Below are 26667 nucleotides of genomic sequence, written 5' to 3' on the forward strand. Positions count from 1 at the left end.
CCCCTAAAGAAGAGTATAGGACACCTTCTAGGTGGAGGTGCAGGTGAGTCCGGAGGTGCAGTGGGTGGTGCAGGTAGGACTGAAGGGTGGGGGCTGGGTGGGAGTCAGCACCATGGGGCTACCTGAGTGCTGAGAGGCGTGCCTGTGGGGTCTGGAGCTTGATCTCCTCCCCTCTGATTAAACATGGCTAGTTCCTTCCACCTCTGTCATGATTGCCACCTTTTGATAAGCCCAGTGGTCTGCAGGCAGCTCCAGAATTTCTCATTGATCCTGCCTTCCAGTTTTTGTCCTTAGGGCGGAGCTCTAATTTTCAGTTTGTCCAAATGGTCTCTCCAGTCTCTTCCTGTTTCCTCCTCCTGGCCTGGAGCCCTCTCCCTAGAAATGGAGATGATCCCTCAGTGATGATCCCTTCTGCTGGTCTTTGCTACCCTTGGGCTCATACTGGGGCTTCTCTGTCAGTCCTCCTACAACTGGTAGGTTGGCCCTTTGGTGCCAGGCACACACAGTGAGTGCCTTACTTTTCTTCCTTGATTGCTGAAGGCACAAGACCCTTCCTAGCAGGTGCAGCCACCCTAACATCCCTTTAACCTGTGGGCCAGGGCTGGTCCACAAGGTCCATGCTGTTACCGGTCCCGTGCTGGCAGCTGGCTTTGTCCTGACTTGGCCCCAGCAGCTCCTGTTTTCTCCGCCCTGTCTTTTCTCGGAGCTGGCTCTTGCAGCAGTTATCACAGCTCTGCCTCTCTGCAAAAATTCATCCTGAACATTTTTTCTCTTGATCTCCTTCTGTACTTTTCTTTTTCCTTCTCTTAAGCCCCCTTAGCCTTTCAAGCTTTGGCCCCCACTCTCCCAGCATTATTTGCCTGCTTGGGTTCCCTTCCCTTCAGCACATTGATGCCCTTCACCATCCAGGGTTTGGAACATGTGCCTAGTTGCTGTTAAGCTCTGGGCACTGCTTTGATCCTCCTTCATTTATTTTATTTTAAAAAAATTTAAAATTTGTTTTTAAATTTCAGCTTTACTAAGGTATAATTGACAAATAAAATTGAAATATACTTAAAGTGTACACTGATGATTTGATATACATACACATTGTGAAAGGATCCCCTGCCACGTTCACTAACATATCCATCACCTCGCATATTTATCTTCTTTTTTTTGAGCACATTTAAGTTCTACTCTCTTAGCAAATTTCAATTGTATTAAGAATGTGTTATCAACAATAGTCATCATGTTATATGTTAGATTATACTCTGTTACCAACCTCTCTATTTCCCCATCCCACAGCCTCTGGCAACCACTTTTCTGCTGTCTGTTTCTATGAGTTTGACTTTTTTTAGATTCCTCATATAAGTGATACCATGCAGTATTTGTCTTTGGCTTATTTCACTTAACATAATCCTTCAGGGTCCACCCATGTTGTCACAAATGGCAGGATTTCCTTCTTTCTCATGGCTGAATTATATTCCACTGTATATTTTATATATATATAATATATTTTTATATAATATATATTATATACAATATATAAATATATATTATACATAAATATATAATATATATAATATATTATATATATATATATTTCACATCTTCTTTATCCATTCTTCTGCTGATGGACACATAGGTTGTTTCCATCTATCCCTCATTTATTTAAAAATATCCAAGACCCTATCGTGTGAATCTAAATCCACAAACCTCCCGGCTTTTGCTTGCAGTCACCTCCAGCTCTATTCACAGTTTGAGGGGCCAGCATCTTTCGCCATAACCTCCACCAGCTCGTAGGGCTGAAGGGGAGAGGACAGCTCTGCAGGGGTCTCTCTCTCTCCCTCCAGCACTTGAGTCTACCTTTCATCAGGGGCATCAGCGCCCTGCATGTCCCTGGGCCCCCACCTGAGAGTGGTGATACCGTGTGGCCAGTGTGGCTGCCTTCTTGGCCGGTGTCTGGGGAACGAGGATCCCTAGTGGAATGGGAGGTAGCGCAGGGGAGTAGGAAGTCAAGTGTCATATAGTCCTGGGTTTTTCATGGTGTAACTCAGGTGGAGTTTTTCTTACCTGTGCACTGTTAGGCTCTCCTGAGGCTGAACTGAGATTGAGCACGTACAGTATCCAGGACAGCCTGCAGCAGACGTTCCTTGTGTCCCTGACGTGTGGGTGAGTGAAGGGCCCTGTGGTGGAGCTGGTCCTCCTGTGCACGCTGTCTTGTCTGACTCCTGTGACCCTGCAGGGCAGACAGTGTCTCTGGTTTTACTGCTGACAAACGTCAAGGTTGGAGAGGTGAAACGACCTCCACAGGGCCAGTAATGAAGCCCTTTTGGACACCCTGCCCAGTGCTCTTCATGGCTTTATATTTTAAGAGGAGTCCTGGAGAAAAGGACTTCTGCGTTTTAATGAATTTTAAATACCCAGATCCTACAGCCAAAGGCTGGCACAAGGAGCTCTATTCAAGGAGTAGAAGAGTGATTGAAGGGGACAGGAGTCTGCCTGACTCCTACTCCTGGCACCCTACGGGGCTGGGATCCAGGGCAGGCAGTAGCCTCCAGAAATGTTGGATGTTTTCACCCCGGTGGCCCAGGGCTGGCTGCCTTGGGGACAGGGCCAGTCGGCAGTCATCAGAGGGACTTCTAGAGGAAGGCCCCCCCCCCCCCCCCCGATGGAAGGCTTGGTTGCCCTTTGGCTCCAAGGGCAAAGGAGTATTTCTAGGCTCTATAGCCAGAATCTTTCTCTAACACTTATTGCCTTTTCTTCCCAGGCATCTGGCCCCTAACTCTAAGCCTTTCCTTATCCAGGAGCATAGCTGGGTCTGGGTATAGGGAGACTATTTTCTTTAGCTCTCCTCTTTTTTTTTTTATTTAACGATTAAAGAAAATTGAAGTATCAATATAGTTGATTTACAATGTGTTAATTTCTACTGTATAGCAAAGCGATTCAGTTATCCATCTATCTATATCTGTATCTATATCTATATCTATATATATACACACACATTCTTTTTCATGTTCTTTTCCACTATGGTTTATCACAGGATATTGAATATAGAAGGTCCTGTTGTTTATCTATTTTATATATAGTAGTGTGCATATGTTAATCCCCAAATCCTTGTTTATCTCTCCTCCGACCCCTTGCTCTCCCCTTTGGTAACCATAAGTTTGTTCTCTATTTGTCTGTGAGTCTATTTCTGTTTTGTAAATAAGTTCATTTATATCATTTTTTTTAGATTCCACATGTAAGTGATATGATAGGATATTTGTCTGTCTTTGTCTGACTTCACTTAATATGATAATCTCTAGGTCCATCCATGTTGTTGCAATGGCATTATTTCATTCTTTTTATGGCTGAGTAATATTCCATTGTGTGTGTGTGTGTGTGTGTGTGTGTGTGTGTGTGTGTGTGTGTGTGTATACCACATCTTTATCCATTCATCTGTTGATGGACATTTAGGTTGCTTCCATGTCTTGGCTATTGTAAATAGTGCTGCTATGAACATTGGGGTGCATGTATCTTTTGGAATTAGAGCTTTCTCTGGATATATGCCAAGGAGTGGGATTGCTGGATCATATGGTAGCTCTATTTTTAGTTTTTTAAGGAACCTCCATACTGTTCTCCATAGTGACTGCACCAATTTATATTCCCACCAACAGTGTAGGAAGGTTCCTTTTTCTCCACACCCTCTCCAGCATTTATTATTTGTAGACTTTTTAATGACGGCTGTTCTAACTGGTGTGAAGTGATACTTCGTTGTAGTTTTGATTTGCATTTCTCTAATATTAGCAATATTGAGCATCTTTTCATGTGCCTGTTGGCCATCTGTATGTCTTCTTTGGAGAAATGTCTATTTAGGTCTTCTGCCCATTTTTTGATCGGGTGTTTTGTTTTTTTGATATTAAGCTGTATGAACTGTTTGTATATTTTGGAAATTAATCTCTTTCAGTAGCATCGTTTGCAAATATTTTCTCCCAGTCCATAGGTTGTCTTTTTGTTTCCTCTTGTTATTTCTTAAGTCCACCTCTAAGCATAGGAGTGCAAGCTGATGGGACTTTGGGGAGGACTCCTGTGCAGCATGCCCCGCTTATAGCAGCCTAGAACGTGAATTCATGACCAGGGGCAGTACTTCCTGATGCCTCTCCAGTTCAGGTCATCTCAAAAAGGGCACATTCTGGGAGGAAATGATTAAATAAACCTTTTTATTGATCTGGTTGTTTGTCCCTGTTGTCTGGGCCCTGAATTTTTCACCTTGGTGATGGTTATAGGGAAGGGTACAGGAGCAAGTGCTTAAAGACTTATTTGCTAATATTCTTTTTTTTTTTTTTTTTTTTTTTTGCGGTACGCGGGCCTCTCACTGTTGTGGCCTCTCCCGTTGCAGAGCACAGGCTCCGGATGCGCAGGCTCAGTGGCCATGGCTCACGGGCCTAGCTGCTCCGCGGCATGTGGGATCTTCCCAGACCAGGGCACAAACCCGTGTCCCCTGCATCGGCAGGCGGACTCTCAACCACTGCGCCACCAGGGAAGCCCTGCTAATATTCTTTACCTTCCCTCCCCCCCCCCAATCCATCGACCTGAGCATCTGGCATTCCAAAACATCTCTCATAACTCTCCCAGTGGTCTGGCTGAGGAGCACTCGGGCACTCCTGGTTCCAGAAACAGGACCCCTGCAGGCTGGTGAGTTGGGGTGGGCGGGGTAGTATAAAGGCACAAGCAGCAGACTCACGGGCTCCCATGACAGGAAGTGAGGCACAGCTGGGACTAAGGGTGTGAGGGATGTTTCTAGTTCTTTCTGATTGTCTACCTTGTTGTCCCACTCCTCCCCGCAAACCAGTGTCTTGGGTTTACCAGCAACATCTCAGTTCCACCATGACTTTGGTTGGCCACCGTGCTTACTCCCCTCCTACTTCCTGTGACCTTGGAGCTCAGATCTCCTCGAGTTTCCAGTCCCAGCCCAGATTTCTGGGGAAGGATGCTGGTTGGCCCATGCTTGGTCAGGAGTTCACTTCTGGGCCAAGGAGCTGTGCTGGCGGCTATGGGACCTCCTGGTGTAGTCACACTCTGGGGCCTACCCTCAGGAGGAGGGTAAGAGACGATGCAGGGCTTGGCGTTTCTGGCCTCTCATCTGGTGACCTTTCTTCTGCTTTGAGGGATCCGTTACTAATACCTTCCACCTGGAGCAAATCATGGATTTTTTTTTTTTTTTTTTTTTTTTTCCACCAGAGGCCGTATGTTAAATCAGCATGAAAACAAGTTTGAGGGAGACCAAATGTGCAGGGTAAGGTGTGGCCACAAAGCACATCAGGTGGTGTGGCCCACGTTTCAACTGATTTTGTCTGTGTAGCTTCGGCAGTTGAAATCCTCTTGCTGGTTATTCCTCACCAATGTTTCTCCACGTATTGGGTTAGTCCATTTCTTTCCACATTTGGGACGTGCGGCCCAGAGAGGCGATTTGTCCTGGACCACAGAGTAGTTTGGTAATAGGGTTGGAGTTAGACACCAGGCCTTCAAGGGACCATAAGAAGTCTGAAAATGGGCTTAAACCTTGACCTAGAAATCTCACGTTTGGGGATTGACCCTAAAGTCAATAAAATATGACCACAAACATGTTCATTGCAGCATAACTCAGAATGTTGAAATATGGAATATTGAAAACTATATGGAACAACTGAAATGCCCCACCTTGGGGGAATGGTTAAGTAAATGTTGGTACATACACTTGATGGAAAATTTATATCATCATCAAAAACGGCCTTTATGAAAGACAAAGTAACACAGATAAATGTTTGTGATACCAAAGCCAGGATGCAAAATTGTTTTGACAATATGGTCACTAAACAAATTACTCTAAAGCATGCACAGGAAAATGATTACAAAATGCCAACAGGGGTTATCTCTGGGTGGCTTTTTCTTTTTTATATTTCCCAGGTGTTGGATAAAAAGAGTATAATATTTTTATGGTAGGAGACCTCACAGTTTTTATATGCACTGGAAAACCTCTGTTGTCTGAGTTAAAGTGAACACTAGATAAATGATGTTGGGCCACTTCCTTGAACCCCGTTGAGCCCATTTGTTCTTCTATCAGATAAAGATAATAATGTCTGCCTCACAGCCTTTCGTGGGGATTCAAGAGAGGTGTAACTCCCTCTCAGGTCAGGTGTAAGCTCGGTAGCACACAGTAGATGCTCAGGAAATCAGTGAATTTTCCCTTTTACAGATGAAGAAATTCAAGCTCAGAGGATTTGTGACCTGCTCAAGGGGTTGAGGCAAATTTGAACCCTGGTCTGTCTGATGCTAAAGCTCATCCTTCCATATCATCCACCCCCTCCCAGCCGTCCGCCCTCTGCCCACCTCCTACACCCATCTACCTATCATCTACCCACCACCCAGCCAGCCTCCCTCTCATCTGTGCTCCCATTTACCCATCTACCAACCCATCAATTAATCCGCCCATCCCTCCATCCTCCATCTCCTGCCACTGGTCCTCCCATCTAACACCCTCCTACCCACCTATCCATCTGCCTGCCCCTCCAGTCTTTTACTCATTTGCCCACCAAGCCCACCCATTCACCCCCCACTTAGGCATCTACCAACATACCCATAAACCTACCATACACCCATCTATCCCCCCATGCCTCACCCACCCTCCCTTCTCCTCCCCTCACCACATCCAACTCGCCTCTCACCTTCCATATCTGCCTGCCCATCCACCCACGCACCCACTCACCCAGCATTTACAGAGGGCCTCCTATGAGCCAGGCACTGTGGTCGGTGCTGAGAACACGTGACAGCTGTGTAAGACGGCTAGGTACGGCGCAGTCTCTGCAGGAGGTGAGGGTTTATCACTAGTGCTCTTTGAAAGCAGTCTGTATCCTCTGACCTACCAACAGTTTGGAGTGTGTGTGGGGGAAATGATTGCCTGGCTGGACCCGTATCTCCTGCCTGGGGTGGTTATATCTCGGTGGCAGGTAACCTGGGTTGAAGATCAGCTTCATCACCTGATAGCCACCCATGAGAGGGTGTGGAGATGTTGTTTTGCAGATGCACATAGGGGTTGTGGCTAAGGTTAGAGGGACAAATTTGAACCTGCCTCCTCCTCTTATAGCAGCAAAACCGAGGCTTCACCCACATTTGGGTGGGGAGCACCGTGAGCGTCAGCCGCCTGTGCACTGTCCTCCCAGATTTGGGGAGGAGTCTCTCCCGTTGCCTTGCAATCCCGCCTCTTGCTGGTTGCATTCCCTTCCCTAGTCCAGAAGCCGCTTCTGGAAACCCAGTTCCTCTGGGTTTCTTTTTAGCCTTGAAACCAATATGTGCCCTGACAAGATTGACCTTTTGTGTCTCTGCTGGGCCTGGAAGGGGTGGGGGTGGGTGATTAAGGGCAGCCGAGGGCATTGATTCCCCCTTATTTATATCCCTGCTGTAAGGACCAGGATAATTCATTACCGGCCTCGGTGGCTGGAGAGGCGGGGGTGTGATATTCTGCTGGAGCCCTGTTGAAGAATGCCTGACCCCACCGACCTTGTCTCGAGCTGGGTTTAATTAAACTGTCAGCACTGGTCAGAAGAACAAAGCCTCCCGTCCCATCCTGGTCCCCAGCCCCCATCAGAGGCAGGGGGCATTCTCTGCTGAAATGAAGAGCTGTTAAAAATGGATCTGTCTTGCCTCTGAGGGAAATTACCCGAAGCAGGAAGGCGACCTTGCTTTTGTGACACGTCCACTCCAGGCAACAGATCTGCGGAACTGAACCGTCCTTGCCACCCGCCGAGGACCCCAAGTGTGAGGAATGGGGCTTCTTCCTGCCACAACTGCCTTAAGATGCCATCCCTCACTCCCTGGACTTCCCTTTTCCAAGAAAGGAATTTCAGGAGTTTTGTCTGTGAGATATTAAGTCTGTGAGGTGTTTCTGGCATTAATGATAGAAAGAAGCTTCCTTGGTTAGAAGGTTTGGGGAAGTTTGAGGTCAAACAAGTTTCTCTGTGGAGTTACTTTCAGCCCCTTTAATCCACTTGTGCTCACTATAAAGCCCCCAGGGGACATGTAGGGTGTTGCCAAATTGATATGACTGTGAAAGTCTTGAAAATTTTATTTTTAGGGAATACCTAGATCTTGTAGGTCTAGTGTCAGACTTGCTGAGGCCTCAGGCAATAAGGATCAGAGCTGAGACTTGAACTCAGGTCCCCCTGACCCCAGACCCATGCACCTACCTCTAAACCATCAGTACTCAAATTAGTGTGGGAGTTACTTAGAGGATTTTAAAATGCAGATCCCCAGGCACTATCTTCAGAGACCCTGAGTTAACAGGTGTGGAAGGGCCCAAGGATATGCATTATTGTCAAGCCCCATCTGGTTCACACTTTGAGAAGCCTTGCTCCCCAGCATGCTTGCTGAGTCTTAGGTGGGGACCCCTCTTCGGCAGAGCCCCTGTCTGTCTCTGCCCAACTTGGTTCTGGTGTGAGAGCCACAGGAACAAAGCCCTCCCCAGGGCAGACGCTTCACCTCTTGCTGCCGTGCAGAGAGCGATTTGGGGATTATGAGTGGGCAATTATGGAGCACTCTGGGCTCTCAAAGTGCTTTCCGATCATTAAATCTGTGCCTGCTGTCAAAGCTCTAGTGAAGATGCACGCGTCCTACTGGGTCGGCCCAGGAGCCTCTGCGGAAGAGGGCAGCCAGCCTGAGATTGACGGACCATGTGCCAGAGTGGCTGACTTTGCCCAGCATGGATGGATGTCCTGAGCACAGCCCCGGCCATGGCTCTGCCCCCCACTGCCTCACAACCACACTTTTGTGAGCCTTCACAAATAAGGACAGCCAGTTGGAAACCAGGGCCTGGGGGAGGGCTGGGGGCAAGAGCTGTGGATGGGTCATCCGCAGGGGATCGTGTCCTGCTGGGGACCTTTTACAAGGGCTCAAAGGAATGAAAAGCCGCCAGTTCTCTCCTACAGCCTGATAAAATCGTTACGGAATAAACAATTCATAAGCATGGAGAAGATTCTGAACAGAGCGGGGATCAGGAGGGGGCTGCTGTGAATAACTTCTAGGGGAGTGAGGATTTTTAAAAACCATCTCAAACATTACATAAATAATTTTGCTATGATATTGAACATTTGGAAAATAGAGAAAAGCAAAGAAAGATAAGAGGTTTCTTTTTTTTTTTAAGTTAAATAAGGCATTTAAAAATGCTTGAGCGATCATTCCGGTATTTTTTAAAAAGAGAGTTTAATACAACTGTTAAGCACTTATGTGCCGAACAATCTCCATGCATTTTCTCATTTTAATTGTTACAGTCCTAGGCCGTTGTTATCCCCATTTTACAGTTGGGAGAATTGAGGCATGGAGGGGTTAAGTAAATGGATCACATAGCTAGTTGTCAGCAGAACTAGGCTTTGAATGCACGGCATGCTCTTACCCAGCATGCTGTACTGCCTTTCGTTATAGAAAATTTTAGAAAATAGAGAAACAGGAAGAAGAAAGAGATTGCTCAGGAGTCTTCTGGGAAGGTAGGTTTAAAGTCAGGTGTTGAAGGGTGTGGGAGACACAGGTAGATGGAGAGGGTGCAGTTGCCCCATGAGCAGGGACCCCACAATTACAGAGTGTTGTGTGGATCTTGGCCTGGAAGGAGGTGTAGACGGGCTCTGTCTTCTAGAATGAGGAGTCTGGAATGAGTGATAGCCAGGGGGCCACAGAGGGTTCTCCTCCCCTTCCTCCCACTGTCTGCACCTGAGCAGGAGGGACAGATGGGCCCACATCTCTCCCTTAGCTTGTTTGAAATGTTACCTCCCTGTCACAGTTCCTCAGTTCCTCCCACCCCTGGCAAAACTGACTGTTGCCTCTTTAATACCTTCTTTTTGTTTTTTTCCTCTATAACTTTTTTTTTAATTGTGGTAAAATATACATAACCTAATACTTATCATTTTAACCATTTGTAAGTGTACAATTTTGGATATATCACCAGAAGTGGGAGTACTGGATCATATAGTCGTTCTAGTTGTAATTTTGTGAGGAATCATCATACTCTTTTCCACAGTGGTTGCACCATTTCACCAACACTTGCTATTTTCTGGTTTTTTGATAGTAGTCATCCTAATGGGTGTGAGGTAACATGTCATTGCGATTTTGATTGTGTTCTGATGATTAGTGATGTCGGGCATCTTTTCAAATGCTTGTTGGCCATTTGTATATCATCTTTGGAAAAATGCCCAAAGTTTTTTGGCAGGTTCTTTGTCCATTTTTAAATCAGGTTATTTGATTTTTTTTTTTTTTTTTTTTTGGTTATTGAGTTGTAGGAGTTCTTTAAACATTCTGGGCATTAACTCTTTATCAGATACATGATTTGCAAATATTTTCTCCCATTCCACAGTTTGCCTTTTCATTCTACTGATTGTGTCCTTTGATGCTTAGAAGTTTTAAAATTTGGTGTAGTCCCATTTGTCTATTTTTGCTTTTGTTGTCTGTGCTTTTGTTGCCTATGTCATACCCAAGAAATCATTGCCAAGTCCAATCTCATGAAACCTTTCCCATATATTTTCTTCTAGGAGTTTTATAGTTTTGGGTCTTACGTTTAGGTCTTTGATCTATTTTGAGCTAATTTTAAAATATGGTGTGAGATGAGAGCCCACCTTCATTCTTTTGCATGTGGATATCCAGTTTTCTGAACACCAGTTGTTGAAGAGACTGTCCTTTCACCTTTGGATGGTCTTGGCACCCTTGTCAAAGATCATTTGACCACATAGGAAAGGGTTTATTCCTGGCCTTCTATTCTATTCCATTGGTCTTTTTGTCTGTCTTTATGTTAGTACCACAGTGTTTTGATTACTGTCTCTTTTAAATATGTTTTGAAATCAGGAAGTGTGAGTCCTCCAACTTTGCTCTTCTTTTTCAAAATTGTTTTGGCTATTTGGGCCCAGTGATGGCTTTTTATTTGGAATCACAAGGGACCTGTCACGGCAGAAAAGAGGGTATGGGAGCTTAGATCTTTGGATTCAAGTGGGATGAAAGTAATATACTCCAGCCTTCACTTAAGCGCATTGGTGATGGGGAGTTCACTACTTCACAAGACAGCTAGTCTTGTTGGTGAGCAGTTCGGATCATTAGGAATCCTTGTAGTGATCTTGACCTGTTTTCCTGACACGTTTGCCCAGTGATCTTGGTATGCTCTCTAGAGTTATACTTAGAGCAAGGATGTGGGCCAAGGGTCAGCCCTTTAACTGGCCATTATCTTTGGCAGATTCTTCAAGGGAGCATTCATGTTTCTAGGACAGATCTGTGAGAATTGTTTGTAAGAGGGCTGAAGCTATCTGTAAGTGACTGCCCATTGTACAGATTCTTTCAAGGTTCAGATCTATCCCCAGAATCTCTGTGGTCCCCCTTGTTCTATTCCATTTATCCCAGGCATCCTTGTGAAGGAATACTCCTAGATCTCCTTGCCGCTTCCAGCTCTGCTTGGCCTGATCTATTGGGTGGGCTACTCCAGAGGCTTCCCTGGAGAAGCACAGAGCTATAGCTGCAAGAAGCTGGTATGATTTAACGAAGTAGGATCCTTCAGCCAGGAGGCAGTTTCCCCATCTTCCTCCCAGGAATCCAGCCCTGACCATACTTTCCTGTCTATAGTCAGGGCCTCTCGGGATGGACCAATAAGGAGGTAGGTATGATAGATGGCTGGAGAGAGAGCCATCTGAGGGGTCCTGGAGACTTTTTGGCAGAGTGTGATAGAAATGAGTACTGGACTGGGAGCCAGGGTGCTTGTGTTCTAGATCTGGTTCTGTCCCTATCTGGCTTTGACACCTTAGACAAGTCATTAGTTTCTCTGGACTCTGCTCTATCATTCTTGTTAATGAATTGGATGAGCATACAGAAGGGATGCTCAACAGATTTGCAAGTGGCACAAAGCTGCAAAGGGATAGCCGTTATACTCACGATGATAGAAGTAAGACTGAAAAAGATCTCCATGAGCTAGGTGGGAATCAATGAGGTGAAATGAAATGCTGACTGTGAAAGCGTTGAGGGGGGGGGGGGACCTGGTTTAGCAGCACTTGTTATGAAAAAAGCCTGTGACTTCAAGTTGAGGATGACTCAGGAGTAAGGTGGCTAAAAGAGTGAATGCAGTCTTAGGTTAAACTAATAGAGGCAAAGTGTCCTCTCCAGGGGAGGGGATAGGCCTGTTCTAGTCTCTGCTGATTTGAGCACATCCAGAGAACAGTGTTCAGTACTAGGATTTGTGTTTTATTGTGTAAAATTATGTATTTTATTTATTTATTTGTGTTTTATTGTGGGAGGCTGTGGGGAGAACATGAAACATGTTCTGGAGGACAGTGGCTAACCTCGGGAGCTGTCTGGAAACTGTTTCATGTGAGATGGAGTCCAGGGGCCTGGGCTGTTTGGTGTGATGAAAACAAATACAGAGGAACCCTGAGAGTAATTTAAAAATCTATGTGAAGGGCTGTCATGAGGACAAGGGACCGATTTGTTCCAGAAGCATGACTTCCAGAAGCGGGCAGAAGATAAGAGGAAGTGGACTTTGTTCTGTATCAGGCAGGCTTCCTGAAGAGTGGGCTGTTGAGGGGTGGGCTGCTCTGCCCGGTGCTTCATCCCTGGAAGAGTTCAAGGAGGGGCTGACTCCACATCTGCCAGGATCGCATGCCCGAGATGCTGGGGGAGCCTGGTTTTGACGGCCTTGGGGTGCTTTTAGATGCAGAGTGGTCTAACCAGGGACACAAACAGGACTTGTAAGCAGGGGACAGGCCCGGTCCAAATGGTGTTTGGGACCGTTCATCTGCTCGCAGACACATGAAACTGGCAGACGGTGGAAGCCTGGGAGGCCCCTCACCTAAGCCCCAGTGTTGGAAGCCATGCTTCATACCTAAGTGCTTCCAGCGAATTGTGTAACAAAGTATTTACCAGACCCCAGATTCTGGTCCACATTTTGGAATCAATTTTGGAACAATAAAAATCAACGAATAGCTCTGGAAATGGTGTCAGATCTGTAAAAAGACACGGAAGGTTTGTCCTCAGGAAGAGTCTGGTTCTGGAGGTGCTCAGAGGAACCACTCTCTCCGGGCCCCCATTGAGCAACGACTCATTTCCCCTTTGGAGTCCACACGGTGTCTTGAGAGCCCTGGTGTTTGCACCCCTCTGCTCCTTCAACAAAGGCCCTTCTGTCGGCAGATTTCAGAGGCCAAGCAGGGAAGGGTCAGGAAAGGAAGGTATTGACTGAATACCAATAAGGAGGGGAAGTGTGTTGGTGGAAGATGAGGGGCGCCAGGCAACTCGGGGGCCCGCTCGTGCTGTGCAAACGGAGCAGAGAATGCCTTTTGGCGGGTTTGTTTTACTAAAGGCTCTGGGGCCCAGGGGAGGCTGGCGAAGAGGGACAAGAGAGAGGGAGGAAATATTTCACAATGTGGAGTTTAAGCTCAACCCCTTGCTTGGGAAGGGGCTGGCCCCAGAGCTGAGGGGTAACAAAGAGGCAGTGTGGGCTGGTGACAGTTAGGGGAAAACACATGGCAACTAATGGGGTAGTAATGGGTGGGGAGGTAACCTGGGAAAAGCTGGTACAAGGAAAGCTGGCACATAAATTCTGGTGGCGTGACATTCCCCTTGGCAGGGAGACAGCGGCCACTCCATCACCTCTCCAAAGCCACCGCCAGAGATGTTCCCGCTCCCAGGGATAAGGGATGGCTGGAAGGGGAAAAAGCCACACTGGGGTTCTGTTGCCCCGCAGGGCCCTGGAAAGGATGGAGAGGAAGAGGAGAGCTGTTCTCTGCAGAAGCCAGAGCCCCAGGCTGAGTGCCAGGAGTGAGCGTAGAGAAGGTTTCCATCACTGCCACCTGCTGCATGCGTAGCGGAGGGATGGTGTGCCCAGTGCTGAGACCCGTGGTTGGTACCCTGGGGCCCTCACTTGTGAGAGGTTTTGCACCCAGGCTGAGTCTTGAGAGTCCCCAGCCGACGAGAGGGAGCGAAGGGCCCGATGCCCCGTAAGCACACAGGCCAACTCACCATTCCAGCAGGAACTCTGCCCACCATTTCTCAGAGAATCCTTTGGACATGTCAGTTCTCAAAGGAGACAGTGTTTATTACCCGGGGCCTTTTGGAGGAAGCCATTTAGCAGTTTGTACCTGGACTTATATGGTTTCCATGAGGTTCCCCAAACAACCAGGGCATCCTGGAGTCCAGAACAGTGGCTTGTGGGTGGTGATTTTAGTTTTCTGTCACAGACCAACCGTTTTTGACCACGTCAATACTCTTTTCTTGGAAAACAGAACAAAACACCAAAATGACTTTTTATCTATTTGTGTGTGTGTGACCAGCTCTCCTCTTCATAATCTTTAGGAATCATTTAGGAAAGAAGAGAAAGGAGGCATATCTGTTCCCAGGGATGGGTCTAGAGCATTATTAAAGGGTGCCATGTCAGGTGGGGACACACTGGGAGCCTCTACTAGGCGTCTGCTGCAGGCGAGAATCCTTAGGGTGATTCCTGGTCGATGTTTGCAGAGCAGCAGCCAGTCTTAGACTCCTGAGTCGTTGCAGTTTCCCATGGTGAGTGTCCCTCCTGAGGGACGTGGGAGTTCCGGAGACGGCCTCTCGCCTTGCTGCCTGGCTGAGAGGCACCCCTCCTTCCCAGCTTGGCGGGCCTGGCTTCCCCTCTGGATGGATGGATGGATTCATCCACCCAACTTATTACAAGCCTGCCATGATTGGTCAGGCATGGGAAGTATCGGATCAGTTAGATATGGTCTAGGGCTTGTCTGGAGTGTTGACGGGTGCTTGTGTGGTCACTGATTTTGCAAGTGGGAGGTGGGTGTAAGCTATGAGAATCTGACGGCTGGTGGGTAGCCTGGCTTTTTCCCTCCCACTGCTCGTGAAATGAAAAAAAAAAAGGGAATGTGAAAAAAAACACAACTAATAGACATGAGCAGTTGCATTTCACAGGGGCAAACGCACATATGGCAATTACAGTGTTCAAACATAAACTTCCCCATGCTTCTGTGTCAGATATATTGAAATGTGGTCACTTCACCTGGTTATCTGAATGTCTTATTCTTCTAAAGGCAACTAGAAAAAACAAACCAGTTTCCTACAAGTTATCAGCTCCGTTGGTAGGAAACAGAGAACAAGAAATCATTTTTGGCAGGTCCTTGCAGTAAACTGTGTGAGCAAAGGGTGGCACTCATTTCTCGATGATTTTTAATAACATCTTTCACAGCCAGCCGGAGATGGCATGAGACCTCAGTTGTCCCTAAGGGAAGGCTATGGACAACTGGTTATTTGAACATTGACCACAGACTGCAAATGGCTCTGTCCCCTGGGCTCCCTGCAGGAGTGCGTCCCTTGCTGATAAGCGCCATCTGTTGGTGTTAGAAGGTGCATGCAGGTGCTGGTTGTGCATTTCTGAAGGTGCAGGTGTCCCTGAGGCCCTGACTTGGGGAAGCCATGGGGCACTTAACATTCAGATTTTCTACGTATTCTCTGCTGCTGCCAAAATAACCGGGAGTTGGGGATTAGGCATAACACGGAAGTTAAGAGTTTGGACTCTGGAATCCAACAGCTCTGCTGCTTACTACCTAGTTGACCTGGGCAAGTCGCTTAATCTTGCCTAGACTCGGTTTTCTCATCTGGAAAGAGGGCATAATAAAGACCTATCCAAGATTGTTGAGCAGGGATAAAATAAAATGATGCCAGTGACAGGGCCTGCTGGGATTTTGGTCCACATTTTGCACATGGTAAACCAGCAAGAAATATTAAGCCTGTATTTATCTTGATAGACAAATTGTAGTCTTTTTAACAGTAGGAAATGCAGGGAACAAAAGAAAACAGTTACATTTCCATTACCCATCAACCAGCATCTTATCCTCATTCTATGCTTAGAATATATTAGAGCAAAATTTTCCAAAGGTGTTTTTTGATGATTTGTAGTTTGATTTTTTTGTTTGTTTCAAACAAAGATAATTGGGCAACCAAATGTCGTTGACATTCTGAAAATTATGTCAGATTCTGAAAATTCTCTTTCCAACAAGAAAGAAATGAGTCATGAAGACAGTGCCTCTCTCCAAAGTGCATCCGTTAACACCTACTGTTTCTTGATGGACAGGTGCTGTGAGGAATTCCCTTTATTATTCAGGAGAAGGAAAACGTTACTTTTAAAGAAATAAAAACGCAGCTGTTTTTAGTGCTGACCAAGGGACTGGAGCTTAATCAGCGAAAAGGTTCCTTTGTCTCTTATTTGACTTCGCTGGGCATCCACTTGGTCCAGGCTAGAACGATGCTGGTATTCACAGCTCATTTAACTCTGAGCGCATCCGGCTTTGTTAAGGTGTAGGTATTGATAGTCATCTGTTTTGACTCTAACAGGGAGGACTTGGCCCTGTTCAATCTGTTCTGATTCCCTATTGTGAGTATCAGCTCACACCCAGAAGGGAAGGGGTGAGACGCCTCCTAATGATGTAGCCATTGCCCCCCCCCCCCCCCCCCGTGTGTCACATCATGCGCCGAGGATGCTGTGTTGCCTCTTATACCGCAAGAATGTGCCTCTAGATCTTTCATGCTCTCAAATTGGGGCTTTGTTAACATGGAAGCATCACTCCTTTCTGTTCTTTTCGAAGTTTTTGCAGCCCTTCAGGGTGAACAAATCATGCCCGCCAGCGCTCTGTAAAAAGGCCTGGTGAAAATGGTTCTCGTTTCCATTTAGGGAGAAGGGTTTTTTATTCAGAATATTGTTTTATTGGTGTGTCTACATTCTTTACCACCAATGCCAAGTGCAGATGCTGACACGTGAGGCTAGCCAGCCCTAGAGTCCCCTTCAATATTAAATTCCGTGATCACCCAAAGAACCCCAGAAATTCAGGAGCCCACCCAGGTGTCTGGAGGGCCTTGCCAGCAGCCACCATCGCTTCTTGCCTCTCCCCAGGGCATGATGTGTCAGCTCACGGTTGTTTTTCTTAAGGGCAGGCAAAACAGGATTGTGTCTAGTGATGCCTAAGGGAAACAGTTTTAGCTGAAGACCTGCCCCCCCAACCTGGTCCCCCTCATTGCCATTTTCAGAAACAGGAGGCTGGACACATGAGTGGTGTTTAACTGCGCTTCTGCAGCCCTCCCTCTGCTTGCACAAGCAGCTGCTGTGGGGAGAGAGCCTGTCAGTGTGAGGCCTGGAGCACAGCGCCCAGCGAGAGCTGCCGAGAGGCTGGAGGCCCTCCTGAGCTAAGGTACTAATTGCATCCCACCTGGACTTACCTCTGCTCAGGTTTCAGGTTTGGGGTCTTTGCCTCCCAAGGCCTCACTGCTGCCCAGCAAGAAGCCACTGCCACCAGGGCATCCTCACTGTTGCTCCAGTTCCTGAGGCATCAACCTCACCCCCAACCCCTCCCCACTGCTGATTCCAGTGTGCCATGGGCTCCCCGCTTCTCAGTCTCCACCTCCTCAGGGAATCCTACGTTTAAGCCCAGGGCACTGGGGTTGTGAGAGGGGGCTCTGGGGTTGTTACCGAAAGCTCAGGCTCTCTGTACACCGGTGCCGAACCAAATCTCGAAGACAGAGTTTTGGGTGAAGTAGAAAGGGAGAGCTTCGTTACTTTGCCAGGCAAAGGGGGGCACAGTGGGCTTCTCCCTCGAAAAACTATGTGTCCCAACATAGTTTTGAGGATTTGTTGAGGGGCTTTATAACAGGGGTTCAAAGGCGGGGTCTCTGACAAGATCAGGGTGTGAGCAGGGCTTGCCCGCCCTTAGTCTCAGTGGTCTCCTAATCTCGAGGAGCATCTCTGCTCCCTTTAATATGGCCTCAGGTGGTTTCTCGGCTGTTCCTCCCTTGATTAGCAACTGTTCACATCCGCCCTTTGGAACTCAGGCAAGCTCATGGAGGCTGGAGTTTTGCCTCCAAGAAACGGGGGACAAAAGGGCCTCTGTGCCTGGGAGCCCCACAGGGCCCCGCTCAGTTTCACTGTCAAGTTCTGCGGTGGCCACTTCCAGCCACAGGACGGTGGCCCCGCGGCGTAAGCCCCTGAGCCTGTCTCCTCACCTGTAAGTGGGGACGATTATGGACCTCCGTGGCGGGGTGAAGTGCTGGCAGTGCAGAGGCAGACTTGACAGTGTCTGCGTCTCTGCTGGTGTCAGCTCTATTTAGTGGGGGTTGTCCTGTTGTCCTGGCTCTTCGGGTCCACTGCTCTTTAAGGGGCTTCCCTTCGACGGAGGAGGATGGACTCGAGAGGTCCCTTCCACCTCCCCCAGGGAGAGGCTGATGGGGTGATACGGTGCGTGGCCACTGGGCCTCAGTGTTTCGGAACCACATGTTAAGTGCTGACGGGTTCCCATCAGATGAAGACATAGGCACGCACTCGAGGGATGAGATGGGGAACAGAATCTTGAGTGAGTTACTTGGACAACATGCTTTGCTGTGCTGAATGGGTGCCATTCATGAAGTTCATGCCTGCGAGTCCGAGGGCACAGGGCGTGCCTCAGGCTGGCTGTCAGCTTCTGGCTTTTCTTGGCTCAGATCTTGAATTGTTCATTTGTAACACACTCAGCAAATATTTCTGTGCCTGCCTCATTCCAGTTTCTGTGGGGTGCAGCGGTGAGAGAAAAAGGATATGGGCTCTACTTTCCCGAGCTGGTAGATCCTGCTGGGGATGGGAGTCAACATGAGTTAGAGTCTTGTCCAAAACGTCAGGTGGCCGATGGTGCAGGACTTAACTGTGTCACAGAGGGCAGTCAGCTCAGCACTCTAAACAGTGACGAGACAGTGGTGAGTGCTAGGAAGGGAAGGACGTGGGCTCCGGGAACTCCCACAGAGGCGCTGGCGCCAGGTGGGGCAGGGCTGGAGGGAGGGTCGGGACTGACGCAGGGATGCTTGAGCCCAGCCCCCTGCCCTCCTGCTCACTGGAGCTGCTCTGCCTGACTCTGTGCGCGTCCAGCCTCAGGAGGTCAGATCTGTGATGCCTGAGGTCCTGTCCCCCACCTTCACCAGCACCTCAGGTAGCCCACGGCCCTCCTGCTTTGCTATATTCTTGGCCATAGCATCTTCTGACTAGCGCGGTTTTGTTGCTCCCCTCTTTTTCCTGTGTCCGTGGTTTGGAGAGAGCCTTGCTTCTCTGGACCAGGCGCCCTCTGCCCCCTCTAACCTGTGCTCTGGGCTCCTGCCTCTGCTCCTGGCACAGGATGGGCCAACAAGATGGCCCAGCTCTGTGTGCATGGCTGCTTCCGGGCCCCAGCTGTGACATCACCCCTTGGTGAGGCTGTGGCCTTGAGTCTCCTGTACCCCAATACCCCATCTTTCAAATAGGAGTCACACCCTTCCTCCCTTCCTGTCCTCTTGGGGACGGGAGACAGCACAGAGTCCCAAGAGCTAAAGCAAAAAGGCTGGAGAAGAAGAACAATTTCTTCAAAATTCACTTACTTGATGTTGCAGAAGTTGCCTTGTGGTTTCAGTCAGAAGGAATTTTTTTAAATGAGCAGGACTTGAATGAATTTAAAAAAAGGTCATCCCCTTTCCCTAGCACGTAGGCAAAAGTTATCTCACAGAAGCAACCTTTGCAACACATGAGAATTCACTAGAGAGTTCCTGGTTTGTTTGTTTGTTTTTTGCGGTACGCGGGCCTCTCACTGTTGTGGCCTCTCCCGTTGCGGAGCACAGGCTCCGGACGCGCAGGCTCAGCAGCCATGGCTCACGGGCCCAGCCGCTCCGCGGCATGTGGGGTCCTCCCGGACCAGGGCACAAACCCATGTCCCCTGCATCGGCAGGCGGACTCTCAACCACTGTGCCACCAGGGTAGCCCAGTTCCTGGTTTTGAGAGGAGGTTTCTGAGATCCTCCTGGGAGCCCGTTGTGTCTGTGGGGAACCTGGGGGCTGTGATTCTGCACCGAGGAAGTTCAACCCTCCTGGATGTCTGTTGTTTCAGGGGCGTATGGTGAAGGGCACAGGTCAACCCAGGGACCTGCTCAGTCTCTTTCTGGTCACTGTGCTTCTCAGCTTCTGCTGGGAAATAGGTGATGCCCCACAAGCCAGAAAGTGGCCTTGATAACAGCTGCTGTATTGAGCACCGGCCGTACACATGAGCTCTTGCTAATTCTCCCAGTGTCCATTGAGGGTGCTCAAAGGGAAAAGAGAATGTCACTTTTGCTTGCAAAGGTAACACTGGGGGCCACCAGAGCAGAAGTCTGAACACCTGAGTCAGCTCGGGGAACTTGGAATGAAGGGCTTCCGAGGGGAAGGAGGGGCAGCGAGGCTGCTCAAAGGGGCTTTTGTCCCATTAAGAGGTGGCTCATAGCGTCCCAGGTAGGGGAGCTCCGGGCACTGGGAGACTTCCTGCAACTTAGGGTTAGGGTGGGGAGCTGGGCACGGGAAGCCCTGATGTCCTCATGGCTTGAATTTCCCTCCAGACGCTGCCTGCAGTGGAGGAGAGCTCCCTGTCGTACCCAGGGGCGCAGAGAAAAAAGGCTGCCCTTTCCCAAACTGTGTGTGCTTTTCCCAGGGGCCATTGTTCCTGGTTGCCAGGAAACTGAGGCCTTCAGGTGTCACCCGGGAGACTAGGGCCTGGGTATTTGGGTTTAGGTCAGGCACAATGACGCCTGCAGAATGAAATGGCATCCCCAGGACCTCCTCATCATTTGTCACGCAACTGTGGTTCCCAATGACAGTGGAGACACGGGGGCTTGGGGAGGAGGTGGGTGGCCAGGAGGGGGCGAGGGGCATGTGATGGGGCAGGCTAATGGTCCCCCTACCAGAGCAGAGCCAAAACGCCCCTTTGGGGAGAGGAAGTGAGGCCGCCCCAGCCTCTCGGGGGCTTTAGAAGGCCCGTGAAGGGCCTGACCAAGGCTCAGGACCGCCTGCTGGGAGCTGGGGGCCCGCCAGGCTTGATGGAGTTATGCTCCAGGAAATGCTCGACAGCTTGGTGGGACGTCTGCTCCCAGGCCAGATAGCGTGAGGGCACAGTCAGAGCAAAGAGACTGTCCGCATAGAACATAGCGAGGACACTAGGCTGTCCAAAAATGGTGGCAAGTCAGAGTGACCCAGGGGACCCAGCAGCGGGGGGGCAGGGCAGGAAACTCGAGGGCAGAGTAGGGGTGTCACTATAGCAGGTTCATGACGTATCCAGATCTTTCCCTCTCCGAACCCTGAAGCACAGTTCTCATAAATATGATTTAGAGTGAATTGAGAGGAGATAGACTGTGTAATCTACTTGCAGAATAGGCCTCTCCCACTTTTATTTTCTTCTTCTTCTTGTTTTTTATTTATTTGGTTGCACCAGGTCTTAGTTGAGGCATGTGGGCTCCTTAGCTGTGGCATGCGAACTCTTAGTTGCAGCATGCCTGTGGGATCTAGTTCCCTGAGCAGGGATTGAATCCGGGCCCCCTGCATTGGGAGTGCAGAGTCTTAACCACTGCACCACCAGGGAAGTCCCTACTGTAGTTTTTAGATTTTCAATTGTGGTACAATATACATAAGATGAAAGTTACCATCTCAACCACTTTTAAGCGCACAGTTTAGTAGTATTAAGTGTAGCCACATTATTTTGCAACCCATGTCCAGAACTTTTTCATCTCACAAAACTGAAACTCTGTACCCATTAAACAACTCCCCATTCTCTCCTCCCCCAGCCCCTGGCAACTACCACTCTACTGTCTGTCTTTATGAGTCTGACTACTCTGTGTACCTCATATAAGTGGAATCATACAGTATTTGTTCTTTTGTGACTGGCTTCTTTCACTAAGCATAATGTCCTCGGGGTTCATCCATGTTGTAGTAGCATGTGTCAGAAGTTCCTTCCTTTTTAAGGTGGAATAATATTTCATTGTGTGAGTACACAACATTTTGTTTATCCATTCATCCATCAATGGGTTGTTTCCACCTTTTGGCTATTGTGAATAATGTTACTATGAACATGCCTCTCCCTACTCTGATTTCCTTTATGACCTGCAGACATGAACTGGTGACTGTTTTTCTTGCTCCTTATCCAAACGCTTAAGGCCTCCCAGAAGTGAGACTGTTAGTGATTCATTTCACACCCATCACAGATGCTCATCTTTGGTTGTTTCCTGCTGCTTGACAACGTGGCCATTCTCTCTCATGAAGAGGTCTTAATTCAGGCAGGGAAGGGGTGGGCTGGGAGCCAGAAGCACTGGCCCAGCCGATGCTGGGGATGCAGGCAGGTCAACAAGGCACAGCATCTCAGAGGTGCAGAACTCTCCAGCACGTTCTGGCGGGTTCTGGAGAGCCCAGTGGCAGCTGGGCTCCCATTAGGTAGGGGAGTGCACGGTGAAAACTTGGGGTGTGGGGCCCTTGGAAACACGGTGAGGGGGCATTTGACATTTTAAGGTCTGTCCTATTGTAGTTTGGAGTTTAAAGATAGGACTCAGAACTTGGACAGGGGAGGGGGGAATGGCCTGGGTTTGTAGCCTGGGGTGGGAGCCAAGGTGGAGTTCAGATAGACAGAATTCAGGTCCAAGGTCCTGGCTGTGGAACTGTGGCCAAGACCTTATACGGGGACAGCTCTGGAGGTGGCCTGAGGCTCAGGGAACCAAGGGGACTCCTAGGGGTCTGGACTGGTCTGGGGCATCCTGGGGAATGTAAGGGTCAGCTTGGGGACTCCTTTCACCATGATGGGGAGTGGAGGCACGGACACTGCAGGAGTGCCTCAGGTCAGCTCAGTCTGGGAACTGGGATTACTTGAGCCTGCAGAGGTTAGGTTCTGGGAAGCCAGAGGAGGGGGATGTGGTTGTCAGAGGAGGACCTCAGTTTCCAGCACCTAGAACCTGAACTTTGAGGAGTTTGGGTGCCCTGGGTGCCAGCCAAGTCAGTGAGCCAGTCTGGGCCTGCAGCCACAGGGCTAAATCGGGCAGAAGCCCTGGAGTTTCAGATTTACTTAAAACGTTTGGGGGCATGGGCAGTTAAGTGTTTAAAAACAATTTTGTGTATTACATTTAGATAATGGTTAATGGAGAGCACCGGAGGCCCAGGCTGGGTTCCTGATCCCAGCTCTGCCATTTATAGGATGTGGAACCTTGGGCATGTTGTTTGACCTCCCCCTGCCCCGGTTTAGGCACTAATGGGACCTACTTCATAGGCTTGTTACAGCAAATGAAGTGATAAATAGAAAGGGCTTGGAACAGTGCCTGAAACAAGGCAGTTCTGAACATATATTAGTGGCTGTTATTATCATGACTGTTGGTAAAACAGGGACTTCAAGGAGAATGCAGAATGGACCGGAATGTTTCAGATAAAAGAAGAGACCTCCAAGAAGTCCAGTGCTTGGGCCGCTGTCCTCCGCTTTTAGGGCACTTTGGTGGAGCCCTTTGGGAAATGTCACAGAGGCAGGACTCGCCTCTGTTGTTGGTGGGGGTCCCCAGTGCCTGGCCCCTTGTGCGGTCGCCGTCCATGCCTGTTGAATGTAGCGACTGCGTCGTTGGCCAGTGCCCGGCAGGCTGGCCTGGGCCTGTGTGCCCAGAGCTGCTGCCCACCCCTGCTGCCCAGCCTGGGGCTGGTGGCCGCAGCCCGAAGAGAGGTCTTTCGTGCAGCCGGCGCCCAGGCAGAATTTGTTTGAATTAGCTGCTTGAGTGGGCCTGTTTGTGACGAGAGCGTGTGTGGTGAGAGAGGTTGGCAGGATTTGAAAAGGGCATGAGGAGGCGCCCCATGGGCCCTGGACGGACAGCTGCACAGAGAGTGAAAGGCTGTTTCTGGCTGGGCGGCTCTCGGAGCAGAAGGAAGTACTGGGCTTTGGTGCTGACCGATGGGGAAGGCCACGGTCGTCCACCATGGCCTCGCTTAGCCTGCTGCATGCCGCCTTCCTTACCCCCCAGGGTCTGCCTGGGCTCCACAGTCTCCACTCAACGTCCCGGCCACACACGATTTGAGAATAAGATTTGTCCACGTGGCCCAGGTCCCACCCACTCAGGGAACTCGGGCTCCTTGGGGGTCCAGACCACAGGGCGTGTTCCCTGAGCAAATCCAAGGAAGAAGAAGGGAAGACAGACATCCTGACTCTGGACAGAATGGCCACCACACCACCATCACCACCAGTCATAACAGCAGTGCTGAGGTGCTGCTTCCACGTGCAACAGTTGTTCCAAATGCTTGACTTGTATCAACTCACTTAATCCTCCCGGTCACCCTCCAAAGCGAGTGCAGTTATCCTTATTTCCCAGGTGGGGAAACTGAGGCACAGAGAGGTTAAGCAACTCGCCCAAGGTCATACAGCTAGAAAGTAGAAGAGCCAGGATTTGAACCCAGGCAGTCTGGCTCCAGAGTTCATGCTTTTCACCACTACATTATGTTTTCTCCCATTATCTCTTTAATCTTCTTAACACTTCTGTAGAATTGGGATCATTATCCCAGGTTTTTCTAACGAGAACACTAAGCCCACAGGGTAGCTGATCTGTGACGTCACCAGCTAGGTGGGATTTGAGCCCCGGCACTGGCTCCTTCTGTGGGACATTCGGAGTCTGCATTGGACCTCCTGGTACCTGTGCCCTGCGAATGATCTGTAATCTCCCCCTGCTTCCTTGTCTCACCCACCACCGGCCAAGGATGCGTGTTCCCTGGCTCCAGCCACTCTGGGGGATGTGGGGCTTGGGATTGGCATTTTGTGAGCTGCATTCAAATGCTGTTTCCTGGAAGTCTCCATTTCACAGGTGACAACTCACCCTCTTAGATTTTCTGTCCGCTCCCAAATGTCCTGTTAGTGTAGTCTTTTCAAGGAGGGTCTGTGCTAAGTGTGCAGCTAAATGTGATTATGTTGGAAACCCCTGCCAGGCTTTGTGTGTGTATGTGTCTGTGGGGGGCAGTAACTACATATGACATAAAACTGACCATTTTAGTCATTTAAGTGTACAGTTTAGTGGCACTAAGTACATTCACATTGTTGCACAGCTGTCACCACCATCCATCTCCAGGACTTTTTCATCTTTCAAATAGAAACTCTGTACCCATCCAATGACAACTCTCTGGTTCCCCCGACCCCTAGCTCCTGGCAATCAGAATTCTCTTTTCTGTCTCCGTGAATTTGACTGCCTCCTATAAAGGGAATGATATAGTATGTATCTTTTTGTATCTGACTTCCTTCACTTAGCCTAGTGTCCTTAAGGTTCATCTGTGTTGTAACATGTGACAGGATTTCCTTTCTTTTTAAGGCTGAGTAATACTCCATTCCATTCCACCTCTTGGCCATTGTGAAGGTTGCTGCTCTGAACATGAGTGCACAAACATCGGCTTGAGTCCCTGATTTCAGTTCTTTTGTACGTATACCCAGAAGTGGGGTTGTTGGATCAAATGGTAATTCTGTGTTTAATGTTTTTGAGGAAACACCATATTTTTACACAAATAAATCCACGCATCAGAGCACATGCCTGATCTAGGATCGAGAAGCTTTATTCATCTGCCCACTGGGGGTGCTGTCCAAAGCCTCTCTGTTTTCCCCGAGTCCCTTTCCCTGGACCTGCCTCCTGCCCCACTGGAGAATTTGTTCTTCCTCTTCTGTTGTCTTCACCCTCTTTGGGATCTAGGGGCCATGCCAGGGCTAGGCAAGGAGTGTGGATCCACCACGGGGCCTGGGTGAGGAGAAGAGGTAACGGGGCTTTGAGGAGAGAAGGGGCCTCCGTCCTAGTCAGGGGTCTGGAAGGGGGAATGGAAGGGGCTGAGTCTGCATCTGATGGAGAGCAGGGCTGTGTCACATTGCTCTCACACTGTGTCCAGGGCCTGACAGGGTGCCAGTTGGGTAGAGGCACTCAGGACCTGCGTGCCTGATGAGGCAGTGGGTTGCGGTGACAGTGGCTCAGGGTTACCTTCTTGGGAGGCTGGGGGGGATGGGCTGCTGCCTCTCCCAGGGGAGAGGAGAGAAGGGATGGTGGAGTGGCATGGAAATGACCCTCTCTTCCCTCTCTGATCTGAGGCGGTCACAGGACTCCTGGTTTGACCGTTCTGCAGTTCATATTTTTCATCTTGGAATAAGGAGCCATGGATGATCTAGCTCTGACAATCCACATTTAGTAAGTTGTGAACACCTTTGGGTCCAGACTGAGAGCAGGAGCTGTGCTAAGTACTTTACGTGGGTTACTGGATTTAATCCTCACCAGACATTATGAGGAACTTATATTAACTCTGTTTTACTTACGTGAAAACTGAGGCACAGATGGGTTAAGCGATTTGCCCAAAGACGCACAGCAGGGAAACTTGGATTGAATGGAGACTGGCTGAGTCCACAGACTGAAGTTAAACTACTCCTTTACAGCACTGCACCTTACAAACTAGAATGGCTCACTTTTATGTCCTCTCCTAGGATGTGTATGTGTGTATATCTGAATACATATATATAGGCTTAGTTTTTCAGGGCATATATTTAAGGAATGGGGCTTGTAGCATTTTCTGCTGCCAGAAGCCGGGAGAGACAGAACATCATTGGGTATCATCCTAAGTGAGATCTTTTTTCCGTCCGGCAGGATCTGGTAGAGGCTGAAATTCATCACAGCAAACACGTCCTCTCCTTCCCTCTTCATCTTGCTCTTGCACAAACAAGAAACCTCAGTCACAGTTCCAGCTGGGTATCCTCAGTCTCTTAGCAACCGCCATCATCCCCGGGCTTTGGGCTCTGGGCTCCAGGCGTGCCTTTCTTTGCTGCAATACTTTGTGTGGCTCCTACACACACAGTGCAGGTTGTGGGCATCAGGGAGGAGGGGGCGTGTTAACCTGGGAAGTTAGGGGGAAGAGCTTTCGGTGAGG

General features: G+C 49.0%; 1 protein-coding gene across 1 annotated transcript in view; it reads left to right on the top strand.

The window, feature by feature from the left end:
- The window catches only part of SLIT1 (slit guidance ligand 1), a 169389-nt gene that overhangs the window by 30893 nt on the left and 111829 nt on the right, over positions 1-26667 (top strand). The window lies entirely within an intron of this gene.

Source organism: Tursiops truncatus, chromosome 16 (assembly GCF_011762595.2).
Source record: "Tursiops truncatus isolate mTurTru1 chromosome 16, mTurTru1.mat.Y, whole genome shotgun sequence".
Taxonomy (NCBI): Eukaryota; Metazoa; Chordata; class Mammalia; order Artiodactyla; family Delphinidae; genus Tursiops; species Tursiops truncatus.